Source organism: Tamandua tetradactyla, chromosome 19, assembly GCF_023851605.1.
Source record: "Tamandua tetradactyla isolate mTamTet1 chromosome 19, mTamTet1.pri, whole genome shotgun sequence".
NCBI classification, from domain to species: domain Eukaryota; kingdom Metazoa; phylum Chordata; class Mammalia; order Pilosa; family Myrmecophagidae; genus Tamandua; species Tamandua tetradactyla.
The window spans coordinates 2,730,093-2,747,908 of NC_135345.1; the positions used below are offsets into that span (position 1 = coordinate 2,730,093).

At 39.4% G+C, this 17,816-nt stretch overlaps 1 protein-coding gene and 1 pseudogene across 9 annotated transcripts in view; one reads left to right on the top strand and one right to left on the bottom strand.

Annotated features, from left to right (window-relative positions):
• Nucleotides 1-17,816, top strand: part of ADD1 (adducin 1) — a 133,301-nt gene that overhangs the window by 41,860 nt on the left and 73,625 nt on the right. The gene's annotated exons all lie outside the window — the stretch shown is intronic.
• On the bottom strand, nucleotides 4,259-5,072 carry LOC143662968 (rho-related GTP-binding protein Rho6 pseudogene; annotated as a pseudogene).

A 17,816-nucleotide genomic window follows, 5' to 3' on the forward strand; every position in this document is an offset into this window, starting at 1 on the left:
AGAGAATATTCTCTTATTATTACATATAGGACCATCGTATGCATACATCATAATTTAATTAGTACCTTTTATTATCATAAACAATGTTGCAGTGAATACCCTTGTACATTATGTTATTTAGCATCCTTGAGTGTGAAATGACTGGTCAAAGAATATATGTAGTTAAAATTTTCATAGATAATGCTAAATTGCTAATAATATATAATGTATGGAGGGTAATTCTTCGTTCCGTTGTACGACTATACACAATTTATTTGTCCTCTAGCTGATGAATCCTTGGCCTGTTTTTTTCCTGATTTTATTTTCTATTTTTAAGTTTTCAGCCATTGTGAATAAAGTTCTTATGAATATTATTTTAGGAGTCTTTTTGTGGAAATTTAATTTATTTTGAGTAAATTCCTAGGAGTAGAATTACTGGGTCAAAGGATAAGTGCATGTGTAACTTAATTGGAAATTGCCAAATCTTTTCTCAAAGTGATTGGACCATTATTTACTTTTAATTTTGGTAAAATATACATATAAAAATTGTCTTAACCATTTAAAGTGGATAATTCTTGGATGTTAATTACATTGACAGTACTGTGTAACTGTCATTGTTCTCTATTTCCAGACTGTTTTCATTATCCTAAACCAAATCTCACACTCATTTAGTAATAACTCCCTACTTCCCACTTCCACCACCCCTGGAATCCACTCTTCTGCTTTCTGTCTCTATGAATTTGCCTATTTTAAATAATTCATATAAGATATATCAGACAGTATTTATTTTTTTGTGTGTCTGGCATATTTAACTTAACATGATGTCTTCAGGGTTCATCCACGTAACATGTACTAGTATTTCATTTCTGTTTATGGCTGAATATAGTCCATTGTATGGATACACCATACAGTGTTTTGGCTATTTGGGGTCCTTTGCAATTCCATATGAATTTGAGGATCATCTTTTCAATTTGAATAAAAAAGGCTGCTGGAATTTTGATAGCGATTGCATTAAATTTGTATGTCCAGTATTTTTTAGTTTAAGGGAATTTTTTATTATACTCCAGGAGTTTGAAAACTGGTAGTTTTAGTCATCAGGATATCCAGTTAACTAGAGCTTTCTGTTGAAAAGTCATGTGAGAATCAGTTCCTGTCTACCCAGTAATTTTAGGATGTTCTTTTTTTTTTTTTTTTTAACATGGGCAGGCACCGGGTATAGAACCCGGGTCCTCTGGCATGGCAGGCAAGCATTCTTGCCTGCTGAGCCACCGTGGCCCGCCTTAGGATGTTCTTTTGATAATCCTCTGTGAAAATCTAGAGCTGAGTTGATGGGTAGGGCAGAAACAGAGGAGTCTTCCATTCAGCCAAAGGGAAGGCCTCACTTTGGCTGGTGGGTGTGGTGTGTTGGCAATTTACAGAATTTCCTTGCTAATATGGTAATGGCATCAGTATCATATTGAGCATATCCTGTCCAAACCTCAGCAGCCTTGTATTATCATCATTCCCTTTCAAATGAGGAAAAACTTGTGCAAGGGCATGCTACTAATAAATATCAGGGCTGGGGTGTGAACCTGGTCACCCCAAAGCCTGCCTTCTTTCCAATACTTGTCCCTGCCTTTGAGCAGTTGTAGGATCCTCAGGTCCACTCAAGTATCTTATTTTTTTTCTTTTCTTTTTTTCTCAAATGTAATTTTATTGAGATATATTCACAAACCATTCCACTTAGGTATTTTCTTACCATGAGATTGAAGTTAGTCAGATTATGGGTGGAAACCAAGCTGCCCAGACCACCTGGACACAGTTGAGGAAACAGCCTTGTCTCATGGTAACATGGAGTTTACTGGAGGCTGCAGAGTGGGGGAAAAGGTTGGCAGACACTGACCTCTGCAACTCTGTTATGTACTTGCCATGTTACATAGCAGCAGTACGATTTCCCATGTATTATTTCAACAATTTAAATCATTGGTCATGTCCTACAGATTATTCATAAAATCATTTTTATCCCTAAATACTTTAGCATCTTACCTGTTTCATAATTATTAAACCATTTGTCTGATAGTGGTCTGTATTTAATTTGCAGGACAAACCTTCTTATTTTTCAGGTTAGTGTTGTAAGATAATCCTTCCTAGTATGTTTTACTAGATTGCAGAGTGGTGGTATTGTTCTTTACCAAATCCACATAGAATTTTCTACACTTACATGTGTCTGATCAACCTGTGCTTCCTGGTTTACCCAGCTGGGTCCCCCTGCAGACTTCATGGACTTCAGTGCAGTACCATGCACACTTTGTTGTAGCTTCTGTGAGGTGTAGAATTATCCTTTTCTTACTTTTATTTTCCTACATCTGGGAGTTTTACATGGGTGGAACTCCAAATCCAGTAAGTTAGCTACCTTTGTCATGTATATCAACTTTGAGAATTGACGTAATTCTTAGAAACATAAAACCTCAGGTAACACAGAGACACAAGCCCTTATTGTCTGGTAGCAGTCTGTAATTTCCTTGTATGTGTTGGTGCACTAAGATCTGAATTCTGTTTAGTTGCTGCTGTATCCCTTGAGTCTCTTTAATCATACATCAGTTGTGAGTGAATGAAGTAAATGGATGGCTTTTCTTACGTGCTTCTCTTACAGTTAAATGCCTCTGGAAAACACATTTAGAGTTAGGGTAACATTGGTGGTACAAAATGGTAGACCTGGATGTGTGTGTTATTTCTTTAATATATATTTATTGAGGACATATTATGTGTTTACTCTATGAACACAGTAGTGAAGAAGATGGTTCTTTGCCTTCTTGGGGGTTCCTTTCTAAAAAAGGACACAGAAACAATACCTCTCTTGACAGTAGTACTAATAGCTAACGCTTGAGTGCTTCCTTCGTGTCCGTAAGCATTTTACACGTTAACCTTACACAGTAAGTACTGTTGTTATCCTCATATTTCATATCTGGAGACTGAGGCCAGAGAAGTTAAGTGATTATCCCAAGGTTACAGAACCAGTAAGTTGCACGTTGGATTTGAATTCAAGCAGTCTGACTCCAGAGTCTTTCTCCGGTGGTGATAAGTGCTTTGAAGGGACAGAAAAAGTAAAGAACCCAGGATGATTTGAGAGAATAGCGTGGGGCCTGCTTTAGCCAGAATGGTCAAGAAAGCTAAATTCATTTTGGAGATGAAATTTGACCTGAAGCCTGACTGATAAGGAATAAGCCTCTTAAAGTAGCTGGAATAAATTTGTTCCAGGCACAGAAAATAAGTATAGAGGGTTTGAGGCAAGAAGAGGATGTGTTTGAGGACAGAAAGAAGGCTGTTTGGGAAGAGGGCTTAGAGTGGTGCTGGACAGGGTTAGAAAGAGGGTTGGGACCAAATTGGGAGGGTCCCTGCAGTCCATGGTCAAGATTCCTGATTTTATTCTAGCAGCTGTCTGGAGTCGTTGGTGGGACTTGAGCAGGGCATACATGAGTTGATTCTTTTTTTTTTTTTATATGTGTTATATTTTTCATTAATAAATAGGTTTTCTTCTTTAAACACAGAATATATAACAGATTGAAACACTCCCCCCTCCCCCCAATTCCAAAGACAAGAGTCTATAAAACAAATGCCAGCTGTATTGCCCTAAGGGCAGAAAAAGTCTGGTACTCCCACCCAGCCCTGCCCCCTCCAGCACCACCACCCCCACACTCCACAAGAGAAGGAGTCTGGGGCTTCTCCCTTGGGCCCTGGAGATAGAGTTGAGAAGCATGTAAATGTGTGATGTCACCCCTCCAAGGGGCATGGGCTATGACAAAGATGAGTTTTCCTTCTCATTGGCTCTAACCAGCTCCTGCCCTTGTAATTTCAGTTATGAAACACCCAGGCTGAATTCCCAAGTGAACTGATGCTTAGTTTCTCCACTTTTCATTCCTCTACTGCCTCCTCATAGGGGAAGGGAAGGGCTGAGGGACCCCTCCCATCCCCTGACCTGCATGAAAACGCTGTGTGGAAGAGGCATTATTATGCTAAAAGTGAAGCCCCCAAGCTCATGAGGCCAGCAAGCCACCCATACTCCCACACCTGTCCCTCCTCTGAGGCAGGGAACACGAGGACAACTGACCCCTCCACCGCCTAGTGTGATGGTTCTCTCTCAGTGTCAGGTGCTCATACCAGGCCTGGCTCCTTCCTCATTCCATTCCGGGTCCTTCCACGCCCTCACTGTGGCCATCAGCAAAAAAAAAAAAGACATGTGTCCTAAATTGTCTCATCCTCCCTCTCCCTGTGCCTCTGCTCTCCAAGGGAGAAAGTGGGAGACTGTCTCCCCTGTCCAACTTTCACTTCACATAATTGAATAGCTTTTGGCCTTTTCCTTCTTGAAGGTTGAAGAGATGAGTTCAGAGCGACTGGGGAGGTGTAGCAGTCTCTTGGAGAGGCTTCGGACAGGACTCTTTGGGGGCATTGGGCTGGTCTTATTCAGACATACCATGGATGCCATCTGGAAGATGCTGTGGACACTCTTTTCTGAGGTGAAAGCTGAGCCTTCCAGGTAAATTTCTGCACCCAGCTGCTTGGCTATTGCACAGCCCTGTTCATAGGAGATGGGTGCCTGCCTCTGGTGGGAAATCTCCATCGGAGTGCTCAGATCTGTTCGTAGATCTGTCTTGCAACCAATAAGCAACACACGGGTGCTGGGACAATAATCTAGGATTTCAGTCTTCCACTTCTTCAGTGCGCTGTCCACTGTCTCAGGACGGTTGATATCAAAGCATAGTAATACTGCATCTGAGTCGCTGTAGCAGAGTGGACAGACATTGTCATAGTAGGGAGATCCTGAGGTATCCCACAGACTGAGCTCCATTCTCTGTTCCTCTGTCTCCAAGTAAGCTGTGTAATTCTCAAACACGGGGGGCACGTATGTCTCCGAATAGCAGTCCTTCGCTAACACCTGTAACATTGCTGTCTTCCCACATTGCACATCTCCCACCAGAATGAGCTTACATCTGGCCACGACTGGCTGTGGGGCCCGTCTCTGCTTCATGGTTGTAGCCTCCACGGGACTTGGACTCAGATCCAGAAAGGAGAGGCTTTCTCTAGGAGTGTCTCAGCATATAAAGTTAACCAGATTCCCTGCCTCCCTCCAACTCTGATTCTGTTTTTATAGAGAATGAATTATAATGGTGTTTTAGTTTGCTAAAACTGCTGGAATGCAGTATGCCAGAAATGGATTGGCTTTTAGAAAGGAAATTAAAGTTGCAAGGTTACAATTCTAAAGCCATGCAAATATCCAAACTAAGGCATCCAGAGAAAGGTACCTTATTTCCAGAGGAGGTGCCGCTGACTTTCTGGGTTTCTCTCAGCTGGAAAGGCACATGGCGATGTCTTCTAGCCTTCTCTACTGGGTTTTCCTTCAAAGGACTTCCCTGGAGGCAATTCCCTTCTGCGTCTCCAAAGACCTCTGGCAATGTGGGCTCTGTCTGCACTAAAGCTTTTTCCAGAATGGTTTCCTCCATGGAAACTGTCTAATCAAAAGTTACCACCCACAGTTGGGTGGGTCACATCTTCATGGAAACAATAAAAAAGCAATATTGGAGCAGATTAAAGAGCATGGCATTTCTGGGGTACACAACAGTTTCAAACCAGCACAAAGGACTTAAGAGTGGAAGTAGGGAGGCAAGACCAGGGGAGATTAAGAGTTCTGTTCTGGGCAAGTTATGTTTGAGTAGACCTTATAAACCTTCAAATGGAGAGGCTTTATTGGCATTTGGGTACACAAGTTTAGACATGGGAGAGTTTAGGGTTGGGCATAAAAATTTGGGCTCCTTTCATTGGTCACTGGTTCTCAAGTTGGCACGTTCATCACCTGGGAAGCTTTACAAATGCTGTTGCCCAGGTTGTACTTTCAGAGATCTCAATTTAGTTGGTCTGGGCTGAAGGCCAGTCGTAGTTTTTTTTTTTTAAAGATGTACATTAAATATTTATTTATTGGATTTGTGGTACTCAAATAATATAAGAAACACCATAGAGGCCACACTGGAGCAGTATTAATGCCCCAAATACATCGTTCTTTTCTGAACCTAGAGTTAGATTCCAAAGACCCTTCTGTTCCCTTAAGATGAATATTTATCACTACTGTCCTGAGCTTTGCTAGAGACCTATTAAAAGAATATGAGTTTCTAGCATTCTTTTGCAGAGCACAGTGGTTAACCTAGTGTTATTATTTTAAAATATTTATTGCATCAATCTATATATCACATAAAATTTACCCTTTTAGCCATTTTTAACTGTACATTTCAATGGCATTAATTAATTGTGTTGTGTTACCATCATCATCAGTTCCAAAGCTTTTTGATCACCCCAAACAGAAACACTATAACCACTAAACAGTAACTCCCCTTTCTTCCCTTCCCTGGGAAGCTACCAGTTGGTAACGTCTCATCTGCTTTCTCTGGCTATGAATATGCTTATTCTAAATATTTCTTGTAAGTGTAATCATACCATAGTTGTCCTTTTGTGTCTGGTTTATTTCACTTAGCATGTTTTCGGGGTTCATCCATGTTGTAGCACATATCAGAACTTCACTTTTTATTTATTGTATGCATAGACAACATTTTGTGTATTCCTTGATCTGTCAGTGAACGCTTGGGTTATTTCCACCTTTGGGCTATTTTGAGTCAGTCACACTTTTTAAAGGCTGACCAGGTGACCTTAATAGTCAGCCACAGTGGCGAACCATTGGTAGAGATGGCATTTAAAGCAATAGGCATGGGGGTGATCACCTAGGAGACAAAATGGATAGGGAAGAGAAAGCCAGAGTGACAGGGTACCCAAATATTTAAAAGTTTGGATAGAGGTGGGGGTAGGGGAGAAGGGAGGAGAAAAACCAGAAACTGTGAAGTTGTGAAAACCACAGTGTTTACTGAAGGAGAGAAGGGTTATTCCAGACTCTGCTGAGAGAGTGGTTGGGTAAGATGAGCACTGTTGGAAACTGAATGGAAGCTCTTAAACTGAGCGATTCAGACCAGGAATTCCAGTCTGGCATTCAGTTTCTATGTAAAATGAAGCACGATGATTAACTCTTAACTTCTTTGTATCTTTGCTTATTTACCAAAATATAAATGAAATATCTCAGAACCTAAAGAAGATGATAAACAGACTTATTTATTTTTTTAAATTTATTTATTAATTAAAAAATCAACAAACCAAATAAAACATCAACATATATAATCAGTAATTCACAATATCATCACTTAGTTGCATATTCATCATTTCTTAGAACATTTGCATTAATTCAGAAAAAGAAATAAAAAGACAATAGAAAAAGAAATAAAACGAACACAGAAAAGAAAAAAAAATTATACCTACCATACCCCTTACCCCTTGCTTTCATTGATCACTAGCGTTTCAAACTAAATTTATTTTAGCATTTGTTCACCCTATTATTTATTTTTATTCCATATGTTCTACTCGTTTGTTGACAAGGTAGATAAAAGGAGCATCAGACACAAGGTTTTCACAATCACACAGTAACATTGTGAAAGCTGTATCATTATTCAGTCATCCTCAAGAAACATGGCTACTGGTACACAGCTCTACATTTTCAGGCAGTTTCCTCCAGCCTCTCCATTACATCTTTTTTTTTTTTTATTAATTAACGGAAAAAAAGAAATTAACCCAACATTTAGAAATCATACCATTTTACATATGCAATCAGTAATTCTTAACATCATCACATAGATGCATGATCATTGTTTCTTAGTACATTTTCATCGGTTTAGAAGAACTAGCAACACAACAGAAAAAGATATAGAATGTTAATATAGAGAAAAAAAATAAAAGTAATAATAATAGTAATAAAAAAAAAACCCTATAGCTCAGATGCAGCTTCATTCAGTGTTTTAACATGATTACTTTACAATTAGGTATTATTGTGCTGTCCATTTTTGAGTTTTTGTATCTAGTCCTGTTGCACAGTCTGTATCCCTCAGCGCCAATTACCCATTATCTTACCCTGTTTCTAACTCCTGCTGGACTCTGTTACCAATGACATATTCCAAGTTTATTCTCGAATGTCGGTTCACATCAGTGGGACCATACAGTATTTGTCCTTTAGTTTTTGGCTAGACTCACTCAGCATAATGTTCTCTAGGTCCATCCATGTTATTACATGCTTCATAAGTTTATTCTGTCTTAAAGCTGCATAATATTCCATCGTATGTATATACCACAGTTTGTTTAGCCACTCGTCTGTTGATGGACATTTTGGCTGTTTCCATCTCTTTGCAATTGTAAATAACGCTGCTATAAACATTGGTGTGCACATGTCCGTTTGTGTCTTTGCCCTTAAATCCTTTGAGTAGATACCTAGCAATGGTATTGCTGGGTCGTATGGCAATTCTATATTCAGTTTATTGAGGAACCGCCAAACTGGCTTCCACATTGGTTGCACCATTTGATATTCCCACCAACAGTGGATAAGTGTGCCTCTTTCTCCGCATCCTCTCCAGCACTTGTCATTTTCTGTTTTGTTGATAATGGCCATTCTGGTGGGTGTGAGATGATATCTCATTGTGGTTTTGATTTGCATTTCTCTAATGGCCAGGGACATTGAGCATCTCCTCATGTGCCTTTTGGCCATTTGTATTTCCTCTTCTGAGGAAATAGACACCTCGTCTATTCAAGTCTTTTTCCCATTTTGTAATTGGGTTGGCTGTCTTTTTGTTGTTGAGTTGGGCAATCTTTTTATAAATTCTGGACACTAGACCTTTATCTGATATGTCGTTTCCAAATATTGTCTCCCATTGTGTAGGCTGTCTTTCTACTTTCTTTTTTTTTGCTTTTGCTATTTTTTTTATTATTAATTAAAAAAATTAACTAACACAACATTTAGAAATCATTCCATTCTACATATGCAATCAGTAATTCTTAATATCATCACATAGATGTATGATCATCATTTCTTAGTACATATGCATCGATTTAGAAAAGGAAATAGCAAGACAACAGAAAAAGAAATAAAATGATAATATAGAGAAAAAATAAAAATAAAAATAAAAAATACAAAAATATATAAGAAAAAAAACAACTATAGCTCAGATGCAGCTTCATTCAGTGTTTTAACATAATTACATTACAATTAGGTAGTATTGTGCTATCCATTTTTTTTTTTTTTAGAAATCATACCATTCTACATATGCAATCAGTAATTCTTAACATCATCACATAGATGCATGATCATCGTTTCTTAGCACATTTGCATCAGTTTAGAAGAACTAGCAATATAACCGAAAAAGATATAGAATGTTAATATAGAGAAAAAAAATAAAAGTAATAATAGTAAGAACAAAACAAAACAAAAACCTATAGCTCGGATGCAGCTTCATTCAGTGTTTTAACATGATTACTTTCAATTAGGTATTATTGTGCTGTCCATTTTTGAGTTTTTGTATCTAGTCCTATTGCACAGTCTGTATCCCATCAGCTCCAATTATACATTATCTTACCCTGTTTCTAACTCCTGCTGAACTCTGTTACCAGTGACATATTCCAAGTTTATTCTCGAGTGTTGATTCACATCATTGGGACCATACAGTATTTGTCTTTTAGTTTTTGGCTAGACTCACTCAGCATAATGTTCTCTAGGTTCATCCAGGTTATTACATGCTTCATAAGTTTATCCTGCCTTAAAGTTGCATAATATTCCATCGTATGTATATACCACAGTTTGTTTAGCCACTCGTCTGTTGATGGGCATTTTGGCTGTTTCCATCTCTTTGCAATTGTAAATAACGCTGCTATAAACATTGGTGTGCAAATGTCCGTTTGAGTTTTTGCCGTTAATTCCTTTGAGTAGATTCCCAGCAATGGTATTGCTGGGTCGTATGGCAATTCTATATTCAGCTTTTTGAGGAACCGCCAAACTGCCTTCCACAGTGGTTGCACCATTTGACATTCCCACCAACAGTGGATAAGTGTGCCTCTTTCACCGCATCCTCTCCAGCACTTGTCATTTTCTGTTTTGTTGATAATGGCCATTCTGGTGGGTGTGAGATGATATCTCATTGTGGTTTTGATTTGCATTTCTCTAATGGCCAGGGACATTGAGCATCTCTTCATGTGCCTTTTGGCCATTTGTATTTCCTCCTCTGAGGAAATAGACACCTCGTCTATTCAAGTCTTTTTCCCATTTTGTAATTGGGTTAGCTGTCTTTTTGTTGTTGAGTTGAACAATCTCATTATAAATTCTGGATACTAGACCTTTATCTGATATGTCGTTTCCAAATATTGATTCCCATTGTGTAGGCTGTCTTTCTACTTTCTTGATGAAGTTCTTTGATGCGCAAAAGTGTTTAATTTTGAGGAGCTCCCATTTATTTATTTCCTTCTTCAGTGCTCTTGCTTTAGCTTTAAGGTCCATAAAACTGCCTCCAATTTTAAGTTTCATAAGATATCTCCCTACATTTTCCTCTAACTGTTTTATGGTCTTAGACCTAATGTTTAGATCTTTGATCCATTTTGAGTTAATTTTGTATAGGGTGTGAGATACGGGTCTTCTTTCATTCTTTGGCATATGGATATCCAGTTCTCTAGGCACCATTTATTGAAGAGACTGTTCTGTCCCAGGTGAGTTGGCTTGACTGCCTTATCAAAGATCAAATGTCCATAAATGAGAGGTTCTATATCTGAGCACTCTATTCGATTCCATTGGTCGATATATCTATCTTTATGCCAATACCATGCTGTTTTGACCACTGTGGCTTCATAATATGCCTTAAAATCCGGCAGCGTGAGACCTCCAGCTTCGTTTTTTTTCGTCAAGATGTTTTTTGCAATTCGGACACCCTGCCCTTCCAGATAAATTTGGTTATTGGTTTTTCTATTTCTGAAAAATAAGTTGTTGGGATTTTGATTGGTACTGCATTGAATCTGTAAATCAATTTAGGTAGGATTGACATCTTAACTATATTTAGTCTTCCAATCCATGAACACGGTATGCCCTTCCATCTATTTAGGTCTTCTGTGATTTCTTTTAACAGATTTTTGTAGTTTTCTTTGTATAGGTTTTTTGTCTCTTTAGTTAAATTTATTCCTAGGTATTTTATTCTTTTAGTTGTGATTGTAAATGGGATTCGTTTCTTGATTTCCCCCTCAGCTTGTTCATTACTAGCGTATAGAAATGCTACAGATTTTTGAATGTTGATCTTGTAACCTGCTACATTGCTGTACTCATTTATTAGCTCTAGTAGTTTTGTTGTGAATTTTTCCGGGTTTTCGACGTATAGTATCATATCGTCTGCAAACAGTGGTAGTTTTACTTCTTCCTTTCCAATTTTGATGCCTTGTATTTCTTTTTCTTGTCTAATTGCTCTGGCTAGAACCTCCAACATGATGTTGAATAATAGTGGTGATAGTGGACATCCTTGTCTTGTTCCTGATCTTAGGAGGAAAGTTTTCAATTGTTCCCCATTGAGGATGATATTAGCTGTAGGTTTTTCATATATTCCCTCTATCATTTTAAGGAAGTTCCCTTGTATTCCTATCTTTTGAAGTGTTTTCAACAGGAAAGGATGTTGAATCTTGTCAAATGCCTTCTCTGCATCAATTGAGATGATCATGTGATTTTTCTGCTTTGATTTGTTGATATGGTGTATTACATTAATTGATTTTCTTATGTTGAACCATCTTTGCATACCTGGGATGAATCCTACTTGGTCATGATGTATAATTCTTTTAATGTGTTGTTGGATTCAATTTGCTAGGGGATCCTGTTTTTTAATCCATTCTGCCAGTCTATGTCTTTTGATTGGGGAATTCAGTCCAATAACATTTAGTGTTATTACTGTTTGGATAATATTTTGCTACCATTTTGCCTTTTGTATTATGTACATCATAATCTGATTTTCCTTCTTTCTACACTCTTCTCCATACCTCTCTCTTCTGTCTTTTTGTATCTGACTCTAGTGCTCCCTTTAGTATTTCTTGCAGAGCTGGTCTTTTGGTCACAAATTCTCTCAGTGACTTTTGTTCTGAGAATGTTTTAATTTCTCCCTCATTTTTGAAGGACGATTTTGCTGGATATAGGAGTCTTGGTTGGCAGTTTTTCTCTTTTAGTGATTTAAATATATCATCCCACTGTCTTCTCGCCTCCATGGTTTCTGCTAAGAAATCTACACATAGTCTTATTGGGTTTCCCTTGTATGTGATGGATTGTTTTTCTCTTGTTGCTTTCAAGATCCTCTCTTTCTCTTTGACCTCTGACATTCTAACTAGCAAGTGCCTTGGAGAACGCCTAATTGGGTCTATTCTCTTTGAGGTGCACTGCACTTCTTGGATCTGTAATTTTAGGTCTTTCATAAGAGTTGGGAAATTTTCAGTGATAATTTCTTCGATTAGTTTTTCTCCTCCTTTTCCCTTCTCTTCTCCTTCTGGGACACCCACAACACGTATATTTGTGCGCTTCATATTGTCCTTCAGTTCCCCGATCCCCTGTTCAAATTTTTCCATTCTTTTCCTGATAGTTTCTGTTTCTTTTTGGAATTCAGATGTTCCATCCTCCAAATCACTAATTCTATCTTCTGTCTCTTCAAATCTATCATTGTATGTATCCATTGTTTTTTCCATCTTTTCTACTTTATCCTTCACTTCCGTAAGTTCTGTGATTTGTTTTTTCAGTTTTTCTATTTCTTCTTTTTGTTCAGCCCATGTCTTCTTCATGTCCTCCCTCAATTTATCGATTTTGTTTTTGAAGAGGTTTTCCATTTCTGTTCGTATATTCAGCATTAGTTGTCTCAGCTCCTCTATCTCATTTGAGCTATTGGTCTGTTCCTTTGACTGGGCCATATTTTCAATTTTCTGAGCGTGATCCGTTATCTTCTGCTGGCATCTGTGCATTTAGTCAGATTTCCCTGGGTGTTGGACCCAACAGGTTGAAAGATTTTTCTGTGAAATCTCTGGGTTCTGTTTTTCTTATCCTGCCCAGTAGGTGGCACTCGTGGCACTCGTTTGTCTGCGGGTCCCACCAGTAAAAGGTGCTGTGGGTCCTTTAACTTTGAAAAACTCTCGCCGTGGGGGAGGTTTGCCAGCCGAAGCGGCTTGGAAGAGTGCCAATACGAATCTCCCAGTCGGCCCGGGGATCCGAATGCGGGGAGGGTTGCTGGCTGCCGCAGCCCGGGAGAGCGCCCGTCCGAATCTCCTAGCCGGCCTGGGGCGCCAAGCGTGGCGGGAGGGTGCCAGCTGCCGCGGCCCGGGGGAGTGCACCATTCCCAGCCGGACCGGGAAGCCACGTGTTTGGAAGGAACTCCGGTCACTGTTCTCTGTGACCTGGGGATCTCCGATCCAATTCTCTCAGCTGGTCCGGGGGGCCGCGTGTGGGGTGGGTGCCAGCCGCTGCGGCTTGAGGGGACCACCTGTCCAATTCTGCCAGTCGGCCCGGGAAGGAGGGAGGGAGGGACTCCGGCCACTGCCACCCCTGCCCGGAGAAGCCCGCGCCCCTCGGCGATCTCACCGGAGCGGTTTCTCCCAGCCAGTCAGCTGTTCCAGAATGGGCTACACTGTCTTTTTGATCTCTGTCGTGGCTCCGGGAGCTGTTCTGTATCGTTTCTACTCCCCTAATAGCTGTTCTGGAGGAGGAACTAAGACCCGCGTGTCTTACTAAGCCGCCATCTTCTCCGGAAGTCCTCAAACCGACTTATTTTTATCTTCCTCTTCTGTCCCCCAGATAAAAGCCAACCCTCAGTTTAGGACCTTTACCCTAACTGGTTCCTTTTCTGGAGCAGCCTTCTAATATTCACTTGGCTTCACTCCCTCATTTCCTGCAAATTTTTCCTAGGTGTCCCCTTCTCTATGAGTGGTCCTTTGACTGGTCCTCTGGCACTTACCACTTTCTGACATACTATGTAATTTCCTTACTTGTTAGGTATATTGCCTGACTCAGCTAGAATAGAAGTGCTCTGAAGGCAGAAATCTTTGTTTTGCTTATTGATGTGTTCCAAACATCTCTGTTGGAGAGCAGTGCCTGACATATAGCTGCCCCATATAGTAGGTGCTCAGTAAATAATTTGATGAATGAATGAATGTTGATTCAATGAAAATAATGATAGTCATCCTTTGGCTTCTAATTCAGGTACATTTGAAAATTTGTTCCACATCAGTATTTTAGAAAGTATTAGGACATTGACAGATGAAAAGCTATAATGAAAATGAGAAACAAATTTGGTTAATTGGTACCAATATTTTTTAGTATATTTTTGAAGCCAGTTGCAGTTGTGACAGAAGTCAGAAATTTTCAGTTGCTTGTCACTGAAAAATAAAATCTTGTGACCAGGGAGCAGTTTGGTAGCCTGGAAAGCAGGTCTTAGGCCTGACCAGTAATCACAGCCACCCTGTAGCAAGTGTCTCCTGTCTTCCAGACACTCTAATAAGTGCTCCCCAACATCCTTTCTGCTTCTCACCATATCCCTCAATGCCACCATTGCTATACCCATTTTATAGATGAGGAAACTGAGTCATAGAAGTTAAGCACTGTATCCAGGATCATACAGCTAGCAGATAGCACAGTGGACTTTAGACTTGTCCTCGATCTGAGTCTATGCATAGACTTTGAGCCCACTATATCATACTGCTACTCTCTACCACTGACTCCCTATGTACCCAGGACAGTCTTCTCCCCTGCTCTGAGCCTCAGTTTCCTACTTTTAAAATGAAGTAATCTGACCTAATCTATTGCTGTGACCTTTACAACATTGATTTTCCAGGATGCCAGGAGCACTACCCTCATTCAGTGATCAGAAATTAGAAAGGCTCTAGGGTCCCTCTTAGCTTGTTAGGCCTGCAGCAACAGCGTACAACAGAAATTTATTGTCTCACAGTTCTGGAGGCTAGATGTCTGAAACCAAGGTGTTGGCAGGACCGTGCTTCCTCTGAAGTCAGTTGGGTTTCAGTGGTGACTTGCTGTTCTTTGGCTCATGACATAATACAATCTCTGCCTCTGTTACATGGCTGTCTTCTGTTTGTCTGTCTTTGTTCAGATTTCCTCTTCTTATAAGGACACCAGCCATATTGGATTAGAGCCCACCTAATCTGCTTTGACCTCGATTAAACAACTTCTTCAAAGATCCTCTTTACAAATGGGGGATTTTCATGGGACTGGAGGTCAGGACTTGAACATATCTTTTTGGGGGACGCAATTCAATTCATAACAGTTCCATACCTGATCTACAAACTCCTCAGTTTACTTTTTATTCCACAGACTTTTATTGCACTTAACTGTACACCAGACACAATGCAAGATTATTGAGTATACTATGTACTGTACACTGTGTATATCTAATCCACTGTAAGAATGTACACATCCTGCTCAGTCTCTTCTAGTAGGAAGATGTGCTGTGTTCACAAAACTGCAAGGCCAATTAAGATAAGTGTCCCATTCTTCAGCAATTAACATGGCCTCTTAATTCCTAATCCCAGAAGGGAGATGCACCATGTGTATTCGATTTCTTTATAGACTGAGACGCCCGTTTGTGCTGAGGGAGCAAGCACTCTGGTGCTTTTGTAAAATGGAAGTCCTAACTGTGAACTGGAACCAATGCAAATCTGAAGGATGACCCCATCTTAAATGAGCAGGGCAAATCTGAAGGATGACCCCATCTTAAATGAACAGGATAGGAACAGAATCATTTTGGAGCAGAGACTTTGAGGGGCTCATTTAACCCTGTGCTCTCTCAGTTCAACTTCAGAGTTCTGTTAACTTACTAGTTCTACCAAGTGTCAGACACAGTCTTTCAGAAATTACATTTTATCACCTGTAAAATCCAGAAAAGATCACCCTACCAAAATGCTTAAGTAACAGAATTTGTTTAGATAACCTTATAAACTATAAATTCTTAAGCAAATGTTTGATATGCTGCTAGAAATAAAATGTACTCTGTTCATTTTATATTTTCAGTGATACTTATCATTTTATGTTCTTTAATGGTGTTTTATTTAAAAATCATATTTTTTGAATAAGCAATGTATCTGTTTAAAATACACATACACGTGAACATGAATAATATCTACCCATATCTATCCCCCTTCCATTCAGATCCTTTCCCCCCCCCTTCAGGTAACACCCCATTTTAAGATTCTTGTATTTTCTTCTTGCATTTCTTTGTGTAAATACAAGTATGTTTCCTGTTCCCTTCCTTCCCCTACCAAAGTACCATATATACACTGTATGTTGCCTTTTTTTTACTTAACAGTATATCATTATTTAGTGAAAACTGGGCCATCTAAAATTTGTGTGCTCATAAGGATTTGATAGCATAAAGAGTTTTAAGTGTTGTCAGCAGGTATACTTGCTTTTCAGAGAGCGTACATTTTGGCAGGAATTTTTTTTTGGCAGGATCTTAATTTACATTTACTCTTGTGATTTTAAATGTTTCCTGCCTGGTTCTTAAAAGGAAAACCTGGCACCACCTTCAAAAACCCAGAGTTAATAAAGTAACTCATGTTTCAACATCTGCGTACAGAATATATATACGGTTTTTTTTTTTTTTAGTGTACTCAACAATTATATTGTTCTTGTTTATTAGCCGTGGCTAACTAGTATCTTCAAAGCTTCCTTTTATCACTTGTGTCCCCGCAGGAACCAGTTACTTCACAAATTGGGATATTTAGTTGCTGAATGAACTGAAAAAACTGCCTGTTTGTTTCTGGAGTTAGATTATTCCTTACCTACCACCCTGACAAACTTCCCGTTTTACTTCTTCCAGGAAGAACAAACAAAAACCCAACTAAAACCGTTTCATGTGAAGCCACCCTGATGGAATGAAATTTGGGAAAAGTTCTGTTTCAGTAAACAGTGAATTTTGAAAGACTCATTTACCTACTTCAGTAAAAGCATAATTAAAAATAAAAATAATTATGTTAATTGAGGAACAGTAACTATCCAATGAAGGAGTTGAAATGGGGAGAGTGGTTGACCTTGTCTCAGAGATTAAAGTTGAGTTCTGTGTTTTTCTGTCTGTAGTTGTTGACGGAATATGACTTGACTTAGACCATATGAGTTAATGTGGTAACTAGACTAGACACCCTCTTGGGTTAGTTATTTGTTAAATTTCTGAGACACCAAATAAAAAATTAACTCTCCCAGATTTCTCCCCTGAAATCTTCATTGCGTTCTGATTTGGGAATCTCTTCTTGAAAGTAATTAAGAGTATGCTGATAGGTATTTGGTCACTTGCCATCTGAAGGTACTGGATGTCACTTGAAATAGAATTTTTTTTGAATAAAAGCAAATTTTGTAAGAGCAAATCAGTAATGTAAAATAATTTTGCTTTCTTTTACCATTCCTTCATTTAATACACCAGTGAGTGTTTGCTGTGTGAGTGGTGGGAAGGTAGCGAAGAACCACCTGGCTGGCCTCAGTGCCACTTGCTCTTTTCCAGCGTCACATGCTGCAGTGGAAGGGGTAGCATTTGGAGAGGGTGGCCTTAGGCTTACATTATGATTCTGTCAGCTTCTTCATCTGCGAATGAGGGACACTTCCCAGGTTGTTAGAATGAAATAATCTTTCTGGAAGCATTGCACTCCACAGTGGCCTCTGAGCAGTTTCATCTGCAAGAGAACATCCCTGAGACACAGGAATAGAAGTGATCCGATCAGAGTGATTAAAGGCTTTTCCTGAGCTCACATATTCCAAGGGGGGTGAGCTCAGTCAGCCTGAAGTAAGGAAGAAGAACCTTAGGCATAAGGTGGGTGTTTCTCCTTAAGGGAAGTGGAGACCTGGGTTGTAATGCAAGCGATGGTGGGTTATAACTTAGTATGGTTGTGTTCTGTTTTAGTGGGAGTGGGGCTCAGACCTTGTGCTGTCTCTCGTGAGTAGTTGTTAAGGA